The sequence below is a fragment of the Ovis aries genome, chromosome X (genome assembly GCF_016772045.2).
Source record: "Ovis aries strain OAR_USU_Benz2616 breed Rambouillet chromosome X, ARS-UI_Ramb_v3.0, whole genome shotgun sequence".
NCBI lineage: Eukaryota > Metazoa > Chordata > Mammalia > Artiodactyla > Bovidae > Ovis > Ovis aries.
In genome coordinates, this window is record NC_056080.1 from 73,034,121 (window position 1) to 73,055,375 (window position 21,255).

Below are 21,255 nucleotides of genomic sequence, written 5' to 3' on the forward strand. Positions count from 1 at the left end.
CAGAGCTTCATTCTCTTATAATTTGAAAAAGGTGTTTTGTTTTGTTTTGTTTTTACATTTTCAAGATTTAAATATATTAATACTTGTTTTGTGACCTGATATGTGGTCTATGCTGGAGAATAATTTACATGCACTTGAGAGAAATATGTATTGTGCTGTTTCTAAATGAGGCGGTCTATATATATCTGCTTGTTTTATATGGTTTATAATATCCTGTTATTCTCTTTTCTTAAAATTATGAATCAAATTGCAAAGTCTTAATGCACAGATAATTGTTCAAACATTATTCTAGATGCTTTGCTAATTTTTAATAACAATGAAATAGAAACTTTTTAATAAAACAGATCCAAATGTGGATGGATCTCATCCAATCTGTCAATGTCCTTAACAGAATAAGATATATATATCCAGAGAAAAAAGAAATTCTGTCATCACACTGCCTTTGGTATTAAATATTGATTTGGTTTCTCTGTAGAGCATAGCATGTTTTGATTCCATTTTTAATTTTTTGAGGAATCTCCAAAATGTTTTCCACAGTGGGTGAACCAATTTAAATTTCCCCGAACAGGTTACAGTGGTTCCCTTTACTCCACATTCTCACCAACTTGTTATCTCTTGCCTTTTTATTATTGTAATTCTAAATGATATGAGGTTATATCTCACTAAAGTTTTTATTTGAATTTTTGTGATGATTAGTAATATTGTGCATCTTTTCATGAATCCGTTAGCCATAAGGATGTCTTATTTTGGAAATTGTCCTCTACATATTTTTAATCAGGTTTTTAATGGGTTATATGAGTTATTGATGTATTTTAGACATTAACACTGTTAAAATCAAAAGTCCATAAAGGCAAAACTTGAAAATTCCCTGAGCAGACAATATCTGTTCAGTAATACAAGCAAAACTTGATTTAGCTTGCCAAACAAACATGACCTGGTTCATTTCGTGTTTATACCTCTGGAAATTATAACCAAATCTTGAAGTTTTCCAAAATTAGTATGAATTATTCACTGATCAATTCCCTATCATTTTAGAAAAAAAATATGATGAATAATCATGAAGAATAAACTGTCATTAATTTCTCACTGCATAAGCTGCTTCATAAGGATATATACTTTAGCTTCATTTACATTTTGGTTTGAGTGCTCCTGGCTTGCAAACTGTCTTTTTGGTGTGTGCATGACAAATTTCAGTAATTAGCACTTCGATGATTGTTTGGTATACTTATGTTATTTATGAACTTTGACATTATATGTTATAAGAAGTGGGATCCAATAAAAGACCCCCAATAATTTCAAGTACACTGAGCAAACAGATACTGGTACCCAAAGGGATCATTGTGCTCACTGACCCTGGACTCTAAGTGTAAGTCTATCTTAGATGTGAGCTTTTCTGTCTTTGGATTTTGAGATCTCTAATATTATTATCTCTACCTGTATTTTCTTTGCTAAAAGTTCTTTTTAATCTCCCTATTCTGCTCCAAAAGGGGGAGATATGTGATTCCTTTCATTTAGGAAGAAATGTTGAAAAAAGGACCACTCATAGTTAAGATGCCTTTGGAAATCTAAAGGAAAATATGGGTTCTTGGTGGTCTGAGTAGAATCCTATGCCTTTTTGGGAAACGGATGAAATTTTAGAATTATAGTAGCCACTTTGGAGAAACGTTTTATGATTTCTTTCCTTCTACTAACTTTGGGGTTCTACATTTCTTGTTTTTCTATCTGCTTTATGTGTAAAAGTAGGTTATTTATTTGATATTTCTCTTGTTTCTTGAGGCAAACTTGTATTTCTATGAAACTTTAATTTAGATAAGTCCACCTTAATTGGTACCAATGAAAAATAGATTTACCAAACTCCAGAGACAATGGAACACATGCTTGGCTATTATGCATGAGTTTTATATATATATACACACACTCTAACACAGCTCTAAAAGAATCTTTGCAGCATGAAAGTAAATTAAAAAAACAACCAACAACAACAAAAAAATCTTTAATAAAAATTTGTTAATGTCTGAGCCAACTGAGCAGATAACATTAACTTAGTTGATGTGCCAGAATCACACTTTTGAAGCAACTATTATGAGTTTTATAATTGACACATGGCTGCAATTTTAGGAGAAAAGCTAACAGATCTCTGTGTGTGTCTCTATGTTTGTATATGTTTACAAATGTATATTATAGATATTTGGTATCATTTTACCTCAAATAGCTTGGCCAAAATTAATTTTTAAAGACTTTTATTTAATTAACTTCAAGAAAATTAAGTATTTATATAAATTAGGCATATTCTCAGAAATATAGAAACTAACCCAAGTGTTTTATCAAGTTAATATCATCTAGGACAAACTTTGATAAATGAGAGATAATTTAAGTTTGCTGGTTTAATAAAAGCAAAAATGTCATGAGAATTTTTTAGCAAAATAATAATTTAAAATGTTAGCTAGCTGTTTGATGTCTAAATGAAGCATAATTATTAAAAGCAAGTAAGCTAAATAAATGTAAATAATATAAATGTTTAAAACAAGATAAATTGAAAATTTATATTCATTGAATATTTAAACTATTTCCAAATAAGGTAAACTTTAAATGCCAAACAAATTTATCTACTTTAGGATTTTTAACATATTATATAGAGATAAAACATTTTAATCTACTAAAAATATACTCGTGTAACATAGATATGCCAGAGAAGGCAGTGGCACCCCACTCCAGTACTCTTGCCTGGAAAATCCCATGGATGGAGGAGCCTGGTAGGCTGCAATCCATGGGGTTGCTAAGAGTTGGACATGACTGAGCGACTTCACTTCACTTTCACTTTTCACTTTCATGCATTGGAGAAGGAAATCGCCACCCACTCCAGTATTCTTGCCTGGAGAATCCCAGGGATGGGGGAGCCTGGTGGGCTGCCGTCTGCGGGGTCGCACAGAGTCAGACACGACTGAAGTGACTTTGCAGCAACATAGATATGCACTTTGAAATAATATACTTGCAATATTATAAAATATATTTATAAATTTAATAATTTACTAAAAATGTTATTATATGGTAGACATTTCACAAGGACCTACTTCTAGCTTTAATCAAAAAGCAAATATTATTTACTATCAGTTATATTCCTCTGTAGCTTAGCTGGTAAAGAATCTGCCTGCAATTCAGGAGACCCTGGTTCAATTCCTAGGTGGGGAAGATAAGATGGAGAAGAGATAGGCTACCCATTCCAGGATTCTTGGGCTTTTCTGGTGGCTCAACTGGTAAAGAATCTGCCTGCCATATGGGAGAACTGGGTTGGATCCCTGGGTTGGAAATATCCCTTGGAGAAGGGAAAGACTACCCAATCCAGTATTCTGGCCTGGAGGATTTCATGGACAATATAGCCCATGTGGTTGCAAAGAGTCAGATACAACTGAGTGACTTTCACTTTCACTATTTTCATAATTTGGAAACAATATGTAAAAATAAAATTACTGAAATAAGGGTAAAAGAAAACAACTGTATATTAAAAGTAGATAAGGGAAACAGAATGCATGGTTTGAGGAAAAGGAATGTTGAGAAATGAGTATGATGTGTCACCAGGCTGACTAATACTGGAATAAATTTATTTAAGTTTAGAAAAAACTTTTAATGTCAAAAGTATAATGTGCAAACTTTGAATTTCAATGTTAAAGTCAGAAGAAATCATAAACATGTGTGGCCAAGACAGAAGAGTAGAAAGAGCCCGAGCCTACCTCCTTCCCCATGAACACATTAAAATTACAAATATTTATAAAGTAAATATTTAGGAGAATGACTAGAAGACTAATAGAAAATATTTCCACAGTTAAAGATCAAGTAACCACAATGAGACAGACAAAAGAAGGCAGAGACAATGTATAGTCCAGACTAGACTTCCAGATAAGAGACTCACAAACTGGAGAATAATCACAACTGCAGAGGTTCTCTCTAAGGAATGAGAGATTGGAGATCCATGTCAGGTTCTCTAGACCTGCATGAGGACCTGAAACATAAATATGAGCCGCCAGAATGCTTAACTTTGAAGATGAGCAGGGCTTCCATATACAGAGTAAGAGGATTTTAGGAAACAGATACTCTACTCTTAAAGGACATGTGCAAAATCTCACATGCCCTGAGTCCTAGTGAAGAAGTAGTAATTAAAAAAAAAAAGCCAAAACCAATATAATATTGTAAAGTAATTAGCCTCCAATCAAAAAAAAAAAAAAAAAGGTAACAAAAAAAAGAAGCCTTTCAGACCCAACTGCTGATCTTGGAGAGCCCCCTAGACAGGAAGAAAGCAACTGAGACTTCTTATGGAGGCATAGTGGATGGCCAAAGCCACGTTGGGGAGCTCATTCTACCACAAGAACAATTGAGTAGGAAAATGACTTCTTTTACCTCTGCCACTAGTCTTTAAAACAGGGGCTGACACTAACCATGAGCCCCCAAGGACCCACAGTCAGCTGCTCCAAAACTAGGTCTTGTCCACCAGCAAATTGACACTAACAGTGTGCCATGCTGATCTCACAACTAACAGTTTCATAAATCGGCCGCTCCCACAAGGAGGCCGACACCAACCTCATCCCTGCCAAACTCCAAATCCCAGATACCCTAGAACATAGCTGCACAAACCAGTGGGCTGGCACCATTCAAATCCAGAGAGTCCCCAAATTCAGCTGCTTGAGGACCCTACCCTGCCAGTCATCAGGCCAACACCAGTGCTGGAATCCACATAAGCAATGCAGTAAACTATGCCAAGATCAAGTTTAACCCACTAAAAAGAAAACCCCAGCGTCAGGATTCCCTGGGCTGTTCATCCATCTCTGCTGGGACACAGGCCCATCCACCATTAACTGACCTCCAGTGCTTGAATCCTATGTACCACACAGGCAGCCATACCAGGACCCAGTCACAGTCTTAAGCAGTTTTGAAGCTGTTGTAAAAGGCAGTGCTTAATAGCCAATGAGATGAGGGACCAATTCTAACTACTAGTACAGCAATAGTAGTCAAATCCTGCCACAACAGTAAAACCTAAGCAAGCCACATGAGCATACCCCTGGAGTATATAGCTCAGAATAGCAGAAATGAGCATATGACTGGGTCCATTAGGACATCTGATATTATAAGTGAACAATGCAAAGAAATAGAGGAAAATAATAAAATGGGAGACTAGAGATCTCTTTAAGAAACATACCAAGGGCATATTTTATGTGAAGAAGGTCAGGATAAAAGACAGAAATGGTGTGGACCTAACAGAAGCAAAATATATTAAGAAGAGGTGGCAAGAATGCATAGAAGTACTGTATGAAAAAATCTTAACGACCTAGGTAGTCATTAAGGTGTGATCTCTCACCAAGAGCAAGACATCCTGGAGTGTGAAGGTAAGTGGACCTTAGGAAGCATCAATACGAACAAAGCTGGTGGAGGTAATGGAATTCCAGCTGAGGTAATGAAAATTCTTAAAATGATGCTGTTAAAGTGCTGTACTCAATACGCCAGCAAATTTGGAAAACTCAGCAGTGGCCTCAGTACTAGAAAAGGTCAGTTTTAATTTTAATATCAAAGAAGAATTATGCCAAAAGAACGCTCAAACTAATGCACAATTGTGATCGTTTCACATGCTAGCAAGGTAATGCTGAAAAGCCTTCAAGCTAGGCTTCAACAGTATGTGAACCAAGAAATTCCAGATGAACAAACTGGATTTAGAAAAGGGAGAGGAACCAGAAACCAAATTGCCAAAATCCATTGGCCACCTGATGCAATGAGCTGATTCATTTGAAAAGACCCTGATTTTGGGGAAGATTGAAGGCAGGAGGAGAAGGGGACGACAGAAGATGACATGGTTAGATGGCATCACCAACTCAATGGACATGATTTTGGGTAAACTCCGGGAGTTAGTGATGTACATGGAGGCCAGGCATGCTGCTGTTCATGGGGTCGCAAAGAGTGGACACAACTGAGTGAATGAACTGAACTAAACTGATTGGATCATGAGCTTCCTTCATACCACAGTCAGTAAAGAATTTGCCTGCAATGCAGGAGACCCAGCTTAATTCCCTGGGATGGGAAGATCCCCTAGAGGAGGAAATGGCAACCCACTCCAGTATTCTTGCCTGGAGAACTCCATGGACAGAATAGCCTGGCAGGCTATAGTCAATGGGGTTCACAAGAATTGGACATGACTGAGCGACTAAACTATTATTGGATCATAGGAAAAGCAAGAAAATTCTAGGGAAAAAAAATCTACATCTGCTTCATTGACTAAGCTAAAGCCTTTGCTTGTGTGGATCACACAAAATTGTGGAAATTTCTTTTTTTATTAATTAATTTATTTTAATTGGAGGCTATTTACTTTACAATATTGAGGTGGTTTTTGCCATACATTGACATGAATCAACCATGGATGTACATGTGTTTCCCATCCTGAACCCCCCTCCCACCTCCTCATCCCATCTCTCTGGGTCATCCCAGTGCATCAGCCCTGAGCACCCTGTCTCATGCATCAAACCTGGACTGGCAATCTGTTTCATATATGATAATATACATTTTCCAATGTTATTCTCTCAAATCACCCCACCCTCGCCTTCTCCCACAGAGTCCAAAAGACTGTTCTTTACATCTGTGTCTTTTTTGCTATCTCACATATAGGGTCATCATTACCATCTTTCTGAATTTAATATATGTGCATTAATATATTCAGAGAAGGCAATGGCAACCCACTCCAGTACTCTTGCCTAGAAAATCCCATGGACAGAGGAACCTGGTAGGCTGCAGTCCATGGGGTCATAAAAAGTCAGACACTACAGAGCAACTTCATTTTCACTTTTCACTTTCATGCATTGGAGAAAGAAATTGCAACCCACTCCAGTGTTCTTGCCTGGAGAGTCCCAGGGACGATGGAGCCTGGTGGGTTGCTGTCTACGGGGTCGTGCAGAGACAGACAGATTAAAGCGATTTAACAACAGCAGCAGCATTAATATACTGTATTGGTGTTTTCCTTTCTGACTTACTTTACTTGGAATAATAGTCTCCAGTATCATCCACCTCACTAGAACTGATTCAAATGCATTTCTTTTAATGGCTGGGTAATATTCCATTGTGTATATGTACCACAGCTTTCTTATCCATTCGTCTGCTGATGGACATCTAAGTTGCTTCCATGTCCTGGCTACTGTAAACAGAGCTGCGACGAACATTGGGGTACATGTGTCTCTTTCAATTCTGGTTTCCTTGGTGTGTATGTCCAGCCGGTGGGATTGTTGGGTTGCATGGCATTTCTATTTTCAGTTTTTTAAAGAATCTCCAAACTCTTCTCCATAGTGGCTGTACTAGTTTGCATTCCAACACACAGTGTAAGAGGGTTCCCTTTTCTCCACACCCTCTCCAGAATTTATTGTTTGTAGACATTTTGATAGCAGCCATTCTGACCCTAGTAAGATGGTACCTCATTGTGGTTTTGATTTGCATTTCTCTGATAATGAGTGATGTTGAGCCTCTTTTCATGTGTGTGTTGAAGAGACTGTCTTTTCTCCATTGTATAGTCTTGCCTCCTTTATCAGAGATAAGGTGTCAATAGGTGTGTGGATTTACCTCTGGGCTTTCTATTTTGTTCCATTGATCTATATTTCTGTCTTTGTGCAAGTACCATACTGTCTTGATGACTATAGCTTGGTAGTATAGTGTGAAGTCAGGCAGGTTGATTCCTCCTGTTCCATTCTTCTTTCTCAAGATTGCTTTGGCTATTTTTTTTTTTTAATTTCAATACAAATTTGCTCTTGTTTTGTGAACAATATCATTGGTAGTTTGATAGGGATTGCATTGACTCTATAGATTGCTCATTATCACTATATTGAGTCTTCTGATCCATAAACATGTTATATTTTTCCATCTATTTGTGTCACCTTTGATTTCTTTATTTGGTGTTTTATAGTTTTCTATATGTAGTTCTTTTGTAACTTTAGGTAGATTTATTCCTAAGTATTTTATTTTTTATGTTGCAACAGTGAATTGAATTGTTTCCTTAATTTCTTTTTCTATTTTCTCATTGCTTGTATATAGGAATGCAAGGTATTTCTTTGTATTAATTTTATATCCTGCAACTTTACTATATTCATTAATTAGCTCTAGCATATTTCTGGTGGAGGCTACAGGCGTTTCTATGTATAGGATCATGTCATCTGCAAACAGTGAGAGTTTTACTTCTTCCTTTCCAATCTGGTTTCCTTTTATTTTTATTTTTCTTCTCAGATTGCTGTGGCTAAAACTTCCAAAATTCTGTTGAATAGTGGGGGTCAGTGTCAGCACCTTTGTCTTGTTCTTTAGTTCAGGAGAAATGCTTTCATTTTTTCACCATTGAGGATAATTCTTGCTGTGTGTTTATTGTATATAGCTTTTATTATGTTGAGATATGTTCCTTCTATTCCTGCTTTCTGGAGGGTTATTTTTATAAAGAATGTTGAATTTTGTCAAAGGCTTTCTCTGCATCAATTGAGATAATCATGTGGTTTTATCTTTCAATTTGTTAACGTGGAGCATCATATTGATTGATTTGCAAATATTGATGAATCCTTGCGTCCCTGGGGTGAAGCCCACTTGGTCATGATGTATCATACTTAAGAGAAAGAAGCATGAAACTGGAGGAATCAACCTGCCTGACTTCAGGCTCTACTACAAAGCCACAGTCATTAAGACAGTATGATACTGGCACGCTCTACTAGAAAGCCACAGTCATTAAGACAGTATGATACTGGCACAAATACAGAAATATAGATCAATGGAATAAAATAGAAAGCCCAGAGATAAATCCACGCACCTAAGGACACCTTATCTTTGACAAAGGAGGCAAGAATATACAATGGAGAAAAGACAATCTCTTTAACAAGTGGTGCTGGGAAAACTGGTCAACCACTTATAAAAGAATGAAACTAGAACACTTTCTAACACCATACACAAAAATAAATTCAAAATGGATTAAAGATATAAACATAAGACCAGAAACTATAAAACTTCTAGAGGAGAACAAAGGCAAAACACTCTCCAACATACATTACAGCAGGATCCTCTATGACCTACCTCCCAGAATACTGGAAATAAAAGCAAAAATAAACAGATGGGAAATAATTAAAAATAAAAGCTTCTGCACAACAAAGGAAACTATAAGCAAGGTGAAAAGACAGCCTTTGGAATGGGAGAAAATAATAGCAAATGAAGCAACTGACAAAAAACTAATCTCAAAAACATACAAGCAACTCCTGCAGCTCAATTTCAGAAAAATAAAGGATCCAATCAAAAAATGGGCCAAAGAACTAAATAGACATTTCTCCAAAGACATACAGATGGCTAACAAACACATGAAAATATGCTCAACATCACTCATTATCAGAGAAATGCAAATCAAAATCACAATGAGGTATCATTTCATGCCAGTCAGAATGGCTGCTATCCAAAAGTCTACAAGTAATAAATGCTGAAGAGGGTGTGGAGAAAAGGGGACCCTCTTACACTGTGGGTTGGAATGCAAACTAGTACAGCCACTAGGGAGAACAGTGTGGAGATTCCTTAAAAAACTGGAAATAGAACTGCCTTATGACCCAGCAATCCCACTACTGGGTAAACACACCAAGGAAACCAGAATTGAAAGAGACACGTGTACCTCAATGTTCATCACAACACTGTTTATAATAGCCAAGACATGGAAGCAACCTAGATGTCCATCAGCAAACGAATGGATAAGAAAGCTGTGGTACATATACACAATGGAGTATTATTCAGCCATTAAAAAGAATATATTTGAATCAGTTCTAATGAGGTGGATGAAACTGGAGCCTATTATACAGAGTGAAGTAAACCAGAAAGGAAAACACCAATACAGTATGCTAACACATATATATGGAATTTAGAAAGATGGTAATGATAATGTTATATGCGAGACAGCAAAAGAGACACAGATGTATCTAACAGTCTTTTGGACTCTGTGGGAAAGGGAGAGGGTGGGATAATTTTGGAAAATGGCATTGAAACATGCATGATATATATGTAATGAATCACCAGTCCAGGTTCAATGCAGGATACAGTATGCTTGTGGCTGGTGCACTGTGATGACCCAGAGGGATGGTACGGAGAGGGAGGTGGGAGAGGGAGTTCAGGATGGGGAACACATGTACACTGGTGGCAGACTCATATTGATGTATGGCAAAAACAATACAATATTTTAAAGTAATTAGTCTCCAATTAAAATAAATAAATTTATATTTAAAAGAGAAAGAAAAAAAGTCCCTAAAACCAAGATTCAAACTTGATGATGGACAAGAAATAAAACCTCTTAAAGGAGTACTATACCTCCAATCATATTTTTTGAGAGTTTAATGAGTTTAGAAATCTTTGAAGACTATTTATTGTAGCTCTGTATTTTATTTTTAAAGTTTGTATAACATTGAACTACTAGAATAATGTAACATCCTAGGTAAGTATCTGTAAATCTGTAAACTATATTTTAATAAAATCAAAGCAATATCATGAAATATATATATATATATATATATATATGTTGTTGGATTGTATTTGTTAGAATTTTGTTAAGGAGTTTTTTATCTATTTTCATCAGTGACATTGGCAAGCAGTTTTCTCCTTTTTTTTTTTTTTTTGCATCTGGTTTTGGTATTAAGGTGATGGTGGCCTCATAGAATGGGTTTGGAAGTTTACCTTCCTCTGAACTTTTCTGAAAGAGATTGAGTAGGATAGGTGTAAGATCATCTCTAAATTTTTGGTAGAATTCAACTGTGAAGTCATCTGGTCCTGGGCTTTTGTTTGCTGGAAGATTTCTTATGAGTTTCAATTTCCATACTTGTGATGGGTCTGCTAAGATAGTCTATTTCTTCCTGGTTCAGTTTTGGAAAGTTATATTTTTCTAAGAATTTGTCCATTTATTCCAAATTGTCCATTTTATTAACATATAGTTGCTGATAATAGTCTCTTATGATCTTTTGTATATCTGTGTTGTCTGTTGTGATTTCTCCATTTTCATTTCTAATTTTGTTGATTCGATTCTTCTCTTTGTTTCTTGATGAGTCTGGCTAATGGTTTGTCAATGTTATTTATCTTCTCAAAGAACCAGCTTTTAGGTTTGTTGATTTTTGTTATGGTCTCTTGTTTCTTTTGCATTTATTTCTGCACTAATTTTTAAGATTTCTTCCTCTTAGCACTGTTTTTACTGAATCCCATAGATTTTTGGGTGGTTGTGTTTTTATTTTCATTCATTTCAATGCATAGCCTGATTTCTTCTGTGATTTGTTGGTTATTCAGTAGTGTGTTGTTCATACTCAATATGTTGGAATTTTTAGTACTTTTTCCCCTCTAATTGAGATCTAATCTTACTGCGTTGTGGTGAGGAAAGATGCTTGGGATGATTTCAGTTTTTTTTTTTTTTTTAATTTATCAGGACTAAATTTATGGTCCAGGATGTGATCTATCCTGGAGAACGTTCAATGTGCACTTGAGAAAAAAGTGAAATTCATTGTTTTCGGATGAAGTGTCCTATAGTTATCAATTAGGTCTAACTAGTCCATTGTATCCTTTACAATGTGTGTTTCCTTGTTAATTTTCCCTGTTTTTTGATCTATCCATAGGTGTGAGTGGGTTATTAAAGCCCCCTACTATTATTGTATTATTGTTAATTTCTCCTTTCATACTTGTAAGCATTTGCCTTACATATTGCAGTGCTCCTATGTTGGGTGAATATATATTTATAATTGTTATATCTTCTTCTTGTATTCATCCTTTGATCATTATGTAGTGTCCTTCTTTGTCTCTTTTAACAGCCTTTATTTCAAAGTCTATCTTAATTGATATGAGTATTTCTACTCCTGCTTTCCTTTGGTCTCCATTTGGGTGAAATATCGTTTTCCCATCCTTCAATTTCTGTCTGTATGTGTCCCTTGTTTTGATATGAGTCTCTTGTAGACAGCATATTTAGGGGTCCTGTTTTTTATCCTTTCAGCCAGTCTTTTTCTTTTGGTTGGGCATTACATTTAAGGTAATTATTGATAAGTATGATCCCATTTCCATTTACTTTATTGTTTTGGGTCTGAGTTTATACACATTTTCTGTGTTTGTTGTCTAGAGAGGAACTTTTAGTATTTGTTGAAGAGCTGGTTTGTTAGTGCTGAATTCTCTCAGCTTTTGCTTGTCTGTAAAGCTTTTGATTTCTCCTTATATTTGAATGACATCCTTGCTGGCTACAGTAATCTGTGCTGTAGATTATTCTCTTTCATCACTTTAAGTATGTCTTGCCATTCCCTTCTGGCCTGAAGAGCTTCTGTTGAAAGATCAGCTGTTATCCTTATGGGAATCCCCTTCTATGTTATTTGTTGATATTCCCTTACTGCTTTTAATATTTGCTCTCTGTGTTTGATCCTCATTAATTTGATTAATATGTGTCTTAGGGTGTTCTGCCTTGGGATTGTCCTGTTTGTGACCCTCTGGGTTTCTTGGACTTGGGTGGCTATTTCCTTCCCCATTTTAGGGAAGTTTTCAATGATTTTCTTCTCAAGTATTTTCTCATGGCCTTTCTTTTTGTATTCCTCTTCTGGGACTCCTATGATTTGAATGTTGGGTCTTTTGACATTGTCTCAGAGGTCTCTGTGGTTGTCCTCATTTCTTGTGATTTTTTTTTCTTTTTTCATCTCTGCTTCATTTATTTCCAGCATTCTATCTTCTATCTGACTCCTATCTTCTGCCTCCATTAGTCTACTCTTGGTTCCCTCCAGAGTGTTTTTGATCTCAGTTATTACCTTATTCATTACTGATTGACTCTTTTTAAAATTTCTTTTAGGTCCTTGTTAAACCTTTCTTGCATTCTCAATCCTTGTCTCCAGACTATTTATCTTTAACTCCATTTTGTTTTCAAGATTTGGATAATTTAATTTTTGTTATAATTATATTGAATTGTCTTTCAGGTAAGTTCCCTATCTCTCTCTTTCTATCTTTTTCTTTTTTTCTTTTCTTTTTTTTTTTTTTTTTTTTTTTTGGCTAAGCATTTATCTTTTTTTTTTTTTTTTTTTTTTTTGCCTGCTGAATATTTCCCTGCCTTTTCATCTTGTTTAGACTGCTGTGTTTGTGATGACCTTTCTGTATTCTGGAAGTCTGTGGTTCCTCTTTATTGTGGAGATTCTTCCCTGTGTGTGGGGTTGGACGAGTGGCTTGTCAAGGCTTCCTGGTTAGGGAAGCTTGCGTTGGTATTCTTGTGGGTAGAGCTGGGTCTCTCTTCTCTGGCGTCCAATGAAGTGTCCAGTAGTGAGTTTTGAGGTGTCGGTGCATTTGCTGTGATTTTTGGCCGCCTGGATTTTAATGCTAGGGTTATGTTCCTGCATTGTTGGAGAATTATCTTGGTATGTCTTGCTCTGAAACTTGTTGGCTCTTGGGTGGAGCTTGGTTTCAGTGTAGGTATGGAGGTTTTTGAATGTGCTCTTGTTGATTAATGGTACTTGAAGTCAGGAATTTTCTGGTATTCTCAAGTTTTGAACTTAAGCCTCCTGCCTCTGGCTTTCAGTTTTATTCTTACAGTAATCTTAAGACTTCTCCACCAATAGAGCACTGGTGATGAAACATCTAGGTTAATGGTGAAAGGATTCTCCACAGTGAGGGACACTCAGAGAGGTTCACAGAGTTACATGGAGAAGAGAAGAGGGAGGAGGGAGATAAAAGTGTTCAGGAGGAGAAGAGGGGGAGTCAAAAGGAGAGAGACAGGTCTAGCCAGTAGTCAGTTCCCTAAGTGTTCTCCACAGTCCAGAACACCCAGAGAGATTCACAGAGTTGGGTAGAAGAGAGAAGTGGGAGGGAAGAAATAGAGGTGACCTGGGGGAGAAAAGGGAAGTCACAAGAGACAGGGGGCAATCAAGCCAGTAAATACACTTCTAAGTAAAAATGGGTACTGAAGATTGGATTCTTGAATTTTGTTAAAATTTATAACAAATACCAGAAACCAAAGATTAAAAATCTAGATTAGAGTTTAGACTCTCAAAAATACAATATTAAAGAAAAAAAATCAAGAGAATTATATATATATATATATATTTATATATATATATATATATGAAATTTGCTTTAAAATGAGGTCTTTATTGCAAGGTAATAGTAGGTTATAAAAATGAAAATAAAACGAATAATAAAAAATTTAAAAGATTAAAATGAAAATAGTAAAGATGTATCTAGGAATTTCTTTGGAGCTATTGAGTGCAGTGTGGGAACAGTTCAGGTTCAGATAGTTCCTTGTTCTAGCTTATACATTTCAAGGTCTACAGGCCCTTTTCAATACTTCAGTTAAGTTGAGTTCAGTCGCTCAGTCGTGTCCAACTCTTTGCAAAAGCATGAATCACAGCACGCCAGGCTTCCCTGTCCATCACCAACTCCCAGAGTTCACTCATATTAATGTCCATCGAGTCAGTGATGCCATCCAAACATCTCATCCTCTGTCGACCCCTTCTCCTCCTGCCTCCAATCCCTCCCACCATCAAAGACTTTTCTAATGAGTCCACTCTTCGCATGAGGTGGCCAAATTACTGCAGTTTCAGCTTTAGCATCATTCCTTCCAAAGAAATCCCAGGGCTGATCATCTTCAGAATGGACTGGTTGGATCTCCTTGATGTCCAAGGGACTCTCAAGAGTCTTCTCCAACACCACAGTTCAAAAGCATCAATTCTTCAGTGCTCAGCCTTCTTCATAGTCCAACTCTCACATCCATACATGACTACCAGAAAAACCATAGCCTTGACGAGACAGACAATAGTCGGCAAAGTAATATCTCTGCTTTTCAATATGCTATCTAGTTTTGCCATAACTTTTCTTCCAAGGAGTAAGCGTCTTTTAATTTCATGGCTGAAATCACCATATGCAGTGACTTTGGAGCCCCCCCCCAAAAAAAAAAGTCTGACACTGTTTCCCCATTTATTTCCCATGAAGAAATGGAACCAGATGCCATGATCTTAGTTTTCGGAATGTTGAGCCTTAAGCCAACTTTTTCACTCTCCTCTTTCTCTTTCATCAAGAGGCTTTTTAGTTCCTCTTCACTTTCTGCCATAGGGGTGGTGTCATCTGCATATCTGAGGTTATTGATAATTCTCCTGGCAATCTTGATTCCAGCTTTGATTATTTCAGTCCAGCGTTTCTCATGATGTATATTGCATATAAGTTAAATAAGCAGGGTGACAGTATACAGTCTTGACATACTCCTTTTCCTACTTGGAACCAGTCTGTTGTTCCATGTCCAGTTCTAACTGTTGCTTCCTGACCTGCATACAGATTTCTCAAGAGGCAAGTCAGGGGGTCTGGTATTCCCATCTCTATCAGAATTTTCCAAAGTTTATTGTGATCCACACAGTCAAAGGCTTTGGCATCGTTAATAAAGCAGAAATAGATGTTTTCCTCGGAATCTCTCATTTTTTCCATGATCCAGTGGATATTGGCAATTTGATCTCTTTTCCTCTCCTTTTTCTAAAACCAGCTTGAACATCAGGAAGTTCATGGTTCACCTTTGCTGAAATCTGGCTTGAGAACTGTGAGCATTACTTTACTAGCATGTGAGATGAATGCAACTGTGTGGTAGTTTGAGCATTCTTTGTCATTGCCTTTTTTTAAGATTGGAAAGAAAACTGACCTTTTCCAGTCTTGGGGGCACTGCTGAGTTTTCCAAATTTGCTTGCATATTGAGTGCAGCACTTTCACAGCATCTTCTTTCAGGATTTGAAATAGCTCAACTGGAATTCCATCACCTCCATGAGCTTTGTTCGTAGTGATGCTTCCTAAGGCCCACTTGACATCACATTCCAGGATATCTGGCTCTAGATGAGTGATCACATCATCATGATTATCTGGGTCATGAAGATCTTTTTTGTACAGGTTTTCTGTGTATTCTTGCCACCTCCTCTTAATATCTTCTGCTTCTGTTAGGTCCAGACCATTTCTATCCTTTATCAAGCCCATCTTTGCATAAAATGTTCCCTTGGTATCTCTAAGTTTCTTGAAGCAATCTCTAGTCTTTCCCATTCTGTTTTTTTTTTTTTTTTCCCTCTATTTCTTTGCATTGATTACTGAAGAAGGCTTTCTTATCTCTTCTTGCTATTCTTTGGAACTCTGCATACAGAAGCTTATATCATTTCTTTCTCCTTTGCTTTTCACCATCCTTCTTTTCACAGCTATTTGTAAGGCCTCCCCAGACAGCCATTTTGCTTTTTTGCATTTCGTTACCATGGGGATGGTTTTGATCCCTGTCTCCTGTACAATGTCATGAACCTCATTTCATAGTTCATCCGGCACTCTATCTATCAGATCTACGCCCTTAAATCTATTTTTCACTTCCATTGTATTGTCATAAAGGATTTGATTTAGGTCATACCTGAATGGGCTAACGATTTTCCCTACTTTCTTCAATTTAAGTCTGAATTTGGTAATAAGGAGTTCATGATCTGAGCCACAGTCAGCTCCTGGTCTTGATTTGGTTGACTGTATAGAGCTTCTCCATCTTTGGCTGCAAAGAATATAATCAATCTGATTTCAGTGTTGATCAGCTGGTGATGTCCATGTGTAGAGTCTTCTCTTCTGTTGTTGGTGGAGGGTGTTTGCTATGACCAGTGCATTTTCTTGGCAAAACTCTTTTAGTCTTTGCCCTGCTTCATTCTGCATTCCAAGGCCAAATTTGCCTGTTACTTCAGGAGTTTCTTGACTTCCAATTTTTGCATTTCAGTCCCCTAGAATAAAAAGGACATCTTTTTTAGGTGTTAGTTCTAAAAGATCTTGTAGGTCTTTATAGAACCGTTCAACTTCAGCTTCTTCAGCGTTACTGGTTTGGCCATAGACTAGGAATACTATGATATTGAATGGTTTGCCTTGGAAACTAACATAGATCATTCTATCATCTTTGAAATTGCATCCAAGTACTGCACTTCAGACTATTTTGTTGACCATGAAGGCTACTCCATTTCTCCTGAGGGATTCCTGCCAGCAGTAGTAGATATAATGGTCACCTGAGTTACGCTCACCCATTCCAGTCCGCTTTAGTTCACTGATTCCTAGAATGTCAATGTTCATTCCTGTCATCTCTTGTTTGACCAGTTCCAATTTGCCTTGATTCATGGACCTGACATTCCGGGTTCCTATGCAATATTGCTCTTTACAGCTTTGGATCTTGCTTCTATCACCAGTCACATTCACAGATGGGTATTGTTTTTGCTTTGGCTCCATCCCTTCATTCCTTCTGGAGTTATTTCTCCATTGATCTCCAGTAGCATATTGGGAACCTACTGACCTGACCTATTCTACACACGGATATCACCAGATGGTCAACACCAAAATCAGATTGATTATATTCTTTGTAGCCAAAGATGGAGAAGCTCTATACAGTCAACAAAAGGAAGACCAGAAGCTGACTGTGGCTCAGATCATGAACTGCTGGTTACCAATTTCAGATTCAATTTGAAGAAAGAAAGTAAAACTGCTAGACCATTCAGGTATGACCTAAATCAAATCCCTTATGATTATACAGTAGAAATGAGAAATAGATTTTAAGGCCTAGATATGATAGATAGAGTGCCTGATGAACTATGGAATGAGGTTCATGACATTGTACAGGAGACAGGGATCAAGACCATCCCCATGAAAAAGAAATGCATAAAATATTAAGAAGAGTGGCAAGAATACACAGAAGAACTGTACAAAAAAGATCTTCACGACCCAGATAATCATGATGGTGTGATCACTCATCTAGAGCCAGACATCCTGGAATGTGATGTCAAGTGGGCCTTAGAAAGCATCACTACGAACAAAGCTCATGGAGGTGATGGAATTCCAGTTGAGCTATTTCAAATCCTGAACGAAGATGCTGTGAAAGTGCTGCACTCAATATGCAAACTAATTTGGGAAACTCAGCAGTGCCCACAGGACTGGAACAGATCAGTTTTCATTCCAATTCCCAAAAAAGGCAATGCCAAAGAATGCTCAAACTACCACACAATTGCAATCATCTTACATGCTAGTAAAGTAATGCTCAAAATTCTCCAAGCCAGGTTTCAGCAATATGTGAACTGTGAACTTCCTGATGTTCAAGCGTGTTTTAGAAAGGGCAGAGGAACAAGAGGTCAAATTGCCAACATCCACTGGATCATGGAAAAAGTGAGAGAGTTCCAGAAAACACCTATTTCTGCTTTATTGACTATGTCAAAATCTTTGACTGTGTGGATCACAATAAACTGTGGAAAATTCTGAAAGAAATGGGAATACTAGACCACCTGACCTGCCTCTTGAGAAATCTGTTTGCAGGTCAGGAAGCAACAGTTAGAACTGGACATGGAACAACAGACTGGTTCCCAATAGGAAAAGGAGTATGTCAAGGCTGTATATTGTTACCCTGCTTACTTAAGTTATATGCAGAGTACATCTTGAGAAACGCTGGGCTGGAAGAATCACAAGCTCGAATCAAGATTGCTGGGAGAAATGTCAATAACCTCATATATGCCGATGACACCACTCTTATGGCAGAAAGTGAAGAGGAAATAAAAAGCCTTTTGATGAAAGTGAAATTGGAGAGTGAAAAAGTTGGCTTAAGGCTCAACATCCAGGAAACGACGATCATGGCATCTGGTCCCATCACTTCATGGGAAATAGATGGGGAAACAGTAGAGACAGTATCAGACTTTATTTTGGGGGGCTCCAAAATTACTGCTTATGGTGATTTCAGCCATGAAATTAAAAGGTGCTTTATCATTGGAAGAAAACTTACGACCAACCCAGATAGTATATTCAAAAGCAGAGAGATTACTCTGCTGACTAATGTCCATCTAGTCAAGGCTATGGTTTTTCCGGTAGTCATGTATGGATGTGAGAGTTGGACTGTTAAGAAGGCTGAGCACTGAAGAATTGATGCTTTTGAACTGTGGTGTTGGAGAAGACTCTTGAGAGTCCCTTGGACATCAAGGAGATCCAACCAGTCCATTCTGAAGGAGATCAGCCCTGGGATTTCTTTGGAAGGAATGATGCTAAAGCTGAAACTCCAGTACTTTGGCCACCTCATGTGAAGAGTTGATTCATTGGAAAAGACTGTGATGCTGGGAGGGATTGGAGGCAGGAGGAGAAGGGGACGACAGAGGATGAGATACCTGGATGGCATCCCTGACTCAATGGAGGTAAGTCTGATTGCACTCTGGGAGTTGGTGATGAGCAGGGAGGCCTGGCGTGCTGAGATTCATAGTTTTGCAAAGAGTCGGACATGACTGAGCAACTGAACTGAACTGAGCTGACTTGGGGAGTTCCTCTTTCACTATCCTATCATTTTGCCTTTTCATACTGTTCATGGGGTTCTCAAGGCATGAATACTGAAGTGTTTTGCCATTCCCTTCTCTAGTGGACAACATTCTGTCAGACCTCTCCACCATGACCTGCCCCTCTTGGGTTGCCCTGTGGGCATGGCTTAGTTTCATTGAGTTAAACAATGCTGTGGTACTAGTGTGATTAGATTGACTAGTTTTCTGTGAGTATGGTTTCAGTGTGTCTGCCCTCTGATGTCTGCTTGCAACACCTACCATCTCACTTGGGTTTCTCTTACCTTGGGCATGGGGTATCTCTTCACGGTTGTTCTGGCAAAGAGCAGCCATTGTTCCTTACCTTGGATGAGGGATATCTCCCCATCACTGCTCTTCTTGACCCTCAATGTGGGATGGCTCCTCTATGCCTTCTGAGCCCACGCAGCCACTGCTCCTTGGACTTGGGGTTGCTCCTCCCAGCCACCGCCCTTTGCCTCAGGTGCGGGGTGGCTCCTCTCAGCCATCACTCCTGACTTTGGATACCATGTAGCTCCTCCCAGCTACGACCCCTGACCTCAGACTTAGTCAGTGCTAACTACAGTGTTTTAATCTGTTGTACCTGTCTCTTCCAAAGTGGTTCCATCTTTGTTTATTTTGGCTTTCTCTGTTTGCAAGTCTCTTCGATGCCTAATTTCCACCCTGACAAAAGGGGGTGGAGGTGGTCACTTATTAAGGCTCTCTTGTTCAGTTGTGCTGTGGGGAAGGAGGAACACGGCAAACAAATATCACTGATATGTGTGGGGAGTTCTCACAGTGTCTGGGCCACACTGGGTTTGCCCCCACTTTCAGCCTGTGTGCTTTCCCAGTCTACACTGTTCAGGCTTAATATTGCTCTGCATGGGAACTGATTAAAGTGGGCCCTGGCTTGCATGAACTTCCAAGGTCTAAGCCCCTCTGGTTCAGGTTCTCGGGTATTCCACAAAGGCACAGATTCACTTGTCAGGTTCTCGGGTATTCCACAAAAGCACAGATTCAGTTGGGCCTGCGTTTTGTGCCCTTCCCTTGTCTGAGCAGCTCAGCAACCAGGTGCTTGGCAAGTACACTCTCCCTAGGTGGATGGTGCGTCTTATCACCTCCCTGGTCCCAGCCCCTCAGTTTCCTGGGTGTGCAGCAGGAGTGCCATCTTAGGTGTGCCATGTGACTCCTCTGGGGAGCTGATCTTTGGCTGCTACCCTCCTGGCAGATATCAATCATCCAGCATCCCAGGAAGACTTGGTTAGCAACTGGGAGCCTGCTCACTGTTTGGTGGAGAATGCATCTCTGGGGCAAAGATTGCCCCTCACCCTCTGGCTCTGGGTGTTTCCTGCCTGTCTCTCTGCCTCCAGCAGGGACAGAGGCCAGTCCACAGCTGGTTCACTCTCTTCTGGTATTCACTCAGTCCTTTGTTCTGTGAGCAGACCAGGTTGGGCCTTATAGCTTTTCATGGGAAAGTTTTTTTTTTTTTCCTCTCTCTTTTTTCCCACTCTCTAGCTATCCCTCAGTTTGGGTTGCTATCTCATGTTAACTCCCTCAGATTGTCCTCAGGGCATTCAGTCCTGGCCTTTACCCAAAGCAATGCAGCCCATGACTCCCTCTTCAGCCCCTGCTTGCTGGTGGTGGACACAAGCGTCTGTGTTACTTCTCTGGGAGTTGCAGTTAGGCGCATAATCTGTGGATTTTTTTTTTCTTCCCGTTTATGTTGCCCTGTGAGATTCCAAGACTCCCAACAGACCCACTGGTGAGAGGGTTTCCTGGTGTTTGGAAACTTCTCCTCCTTCACAACTCCCTCCCTGGGATGGATCTCCATCCCTAACTCTTTTGTCACTCTTTTATCTTTTATATTTTGTCCTATCTCCTTTTGAAGAGAATAGACTTCCTTTCTCGGTGCTTGGTGTCCTCTGCCAGCATTCAGAAGTTGTTTTGTGGAATTTTCTCA